General features: G+C 40.8%; 1 long non-coding RNA gene across 1 annotated transcript; it reads right to left on the bottom strand.

Annotated features, from left to right (window-relative positions):
• Nucleotides 1-678: 678 nt before the first annotated feature.
• Nucleotides 679-2,391, bottom strand: LOC135253428 (uncharacterized). Its single transcript, XR_010329603.1, has 5 exons — nucleotides 2,009-2,391; nucleotides 1,616-1,709; nucleotides 1,417-1,526; nucleotides 924-1,195; nucleotides 679-816 (listed from the first exon to the last, which is right to left on the bottom strand). It is a non-coding gene; the product is annotated as an uncharacterized LOC135253428 (long non-coding RNA).
• Nucleotides 2,392-2,665: the final 274 nt, after the last annotated feature.

Consider the following 2,665-nt stretch of genomic DNA (forward strand, 5'->3'; position numbering starts at 1 on the left):
TGTAACGGATTACATGTACTGTAATTAGAGCTTATTAATTAAATAAATTTTAAACATAATATTTGTAACAATATTTTCCAGTTGCACAAATAATCTGTACAACCAACACCAATAACTAAAACAGCAACAACATTAGTAACGAAACAATGCCAAATCACTTTGTACTTACCGCTATTCTTGTAAATTTACTTTGGATTTGGGCATTTAGTTTGTTGGTGAATGCTAAGAGGAAGGTACGAAGGGCCAGTAAGGAACCAAATGGGTCTATTTCCAATTAATTCCAATTAATTCCAATTGAAAACTACACAAAGTGTTTACACATTTATCATAAGATTTCATATGTAGCATATTTTCTTAATAAATAATTATACTTATTTACATTTAATACAACTTTAATTTGAAATGAAAACAGAACTCAACACTATGAAAATTAACATGCATGAAAGATAACAGTGCATGACGGGTATATATATACATCTGGGTTTTTTAAGTTGAGGCAGGAAAAGGCATATCTCCTGCAGAAGACCAGAGGATCCTTTTCCAATTTGGTTGGTCCGTCTGCAGAGGCAGTGTATGTTCACCTCAATAGCGTGGACTGCCTTGGCTGTGGGGCACCTTGCAGTACTGGGGAAGGGTATCAGAATTCCAGCCGGAAAAGAGGCAAAGATGTGAGTCTGCATAGCTGGCTGATGGTACTGGAGCACGGAGGGATCCTCACCTCTGCAGAGAGTGAGACTGTTGCAATAGCAAACAGTCCACAGTCTGAGCCACCCGCCTGCTGTTGGACATCAGGCCACTGCAGCCGGACACTCTTCCCTGGAAAGGCAAGAAGGCATGTAACCTGTGCAATAAAATCCTGTCTTCTGCCGCCCTAGAGAATCAAAAACATTAACTGTACCTACCTTACAGCCGACGTTACTTACCGTAACCCAGTGATTTGCAGAGACATTAAGAATCTGCACAAGCCCCTGAGTTGGTGTAGGTACACTGGACAGCAGGGCGAGGGAGGTGGTTGCATGGAGCCCTCCTATATATGGATGCTGCACCTTCATCAGAGCCTGGGCATGTTCAATGACCTTGTCATCCAACCATGTGTGCTGGCCGTGAATCATGGCCCCGAAGTCTTCCACCCGTCTTCTAAATAGCCTGACTCTAAAGAGGATGCACAACTGTCCTGGAGTACAGTGCATGTCACCTGGTAGATGGATAGATAGATATGCAATCAATAGATTGATCAATAATAATTCAATCAATTGCAACTTCAACCCAAATCACAAGCATATACCACTAATAAGGGCAAAGATATGATGACTGTCTTCCATTCATCTGGGATTGATGAAAATAGGCAAGTCTGTAGCTAAAAAAAGAAGCGGTGAAAAAAGAAGAGACAGTTATGTAAGCAATTTGACATTGTACCTGAAGTGGGTCCTCCTCTGACTCAAAGCTGTGCAATTTGGGGTCATCTGAATGCACTGACTCGGTTGGAGGGGACACAGTTTTACTGGTTGGTTGGCCAGCTGGTGATCCTACATGAAGAATTTAAAATAATTTAATAAACCTGCAATACTGTGGCTTTTTAACTTTTGACAGATTAAATAACATGCAGTTGACATACTCATACGTATGGGCTTCCCTGAAGCATAGGGTGTTCTTGTTTTCAGCGGCTTCCCATCCATGGCCTCCAGCTGCACCAGGTTGTTGTCCCCAACCTTGGTAACCCTATGAAAACACATAACAACAAAGATATTCTGTGGGTAAAATTGAATTATGACAAGGATATTCGATTGCGGTTAAAGGAAAACTCCAGGCTAAGACAATTGCATCATCAGTAAACATGTTGCAGTGACGTACAGTTCATTCCTGGGTCAATTATTGTGTGTTAAATATTTTTTACTTTATCGCTATTCACAATTTTTATGTTTTACATTAACAATATTCCAATTCTAAAAATATCAAAGTGTTTCAGCTCGGAGTTTTCCTTTAATGTTGGGGAACAGTAAATATTCACCTATATTTGGTTGGCCAATCAGGATCCATCGTGCCCCCAGGCCTTCCACACTTCCTGCTGTCCTTCTTCAGGACCTCCATGCCTGGGGAGATCTTGAAGCGCGTGGTCCCCTTCTTTGTACTCCTTCGGTAGGCCTCCTTCTGTCTCTCCTGGGCCTTCTTGACATTGGCTCTCACCTTGATCGACTGATTGGTTAATTTCAGAATGTTCTGTAACATATATCTATTTTGATATGTGTCATTAACATGTGCCTACATCATAATCGCCTTGTCAAAAGCCTCTCCATCTTTCTCAGCCCTTGCCTGAATGTTCTTCCCCAGATCACCCTCATCTGGAGCAGCAACTTCCACCTCAGGAACGTTTCCCGTAATCTGTAAATTACGTTGAAAAAATGGAAATACAAATAAAACAACTAAAGCAAGTTTATAACAATCGAACCCATGAAATAAATAGTTATGGAGTTGCTGTTTTGATGTTCAGTCCCTACTGTACAGTTGTCTGTTCACACCAACCACCACTTGCTCCCTGAAGGATTGAAAATTAGAATTATATACTCAAAGTCTAACATGATAAAACATACAATCTGATTTTTACATACTTCTGACAACAGTTGTGGCTCCCATCCATACATCAGGCAATAAGGAGAGTACCTAGTGG

This window comes from Anguilla rostrata, chromosome 4 (assembly GCF_018555375.3).
Source record: "Anguilla rostrata isolate EN2019 chromosome 4, ASM1855537v3, whole genome shotgun sequence".
Lineage (NCBI taxonomy): Eukaryota > Metazoa > Chordata > Actinopteri > Anguilliformes > Anguillidae > Anguilla > Anguilla rostrata.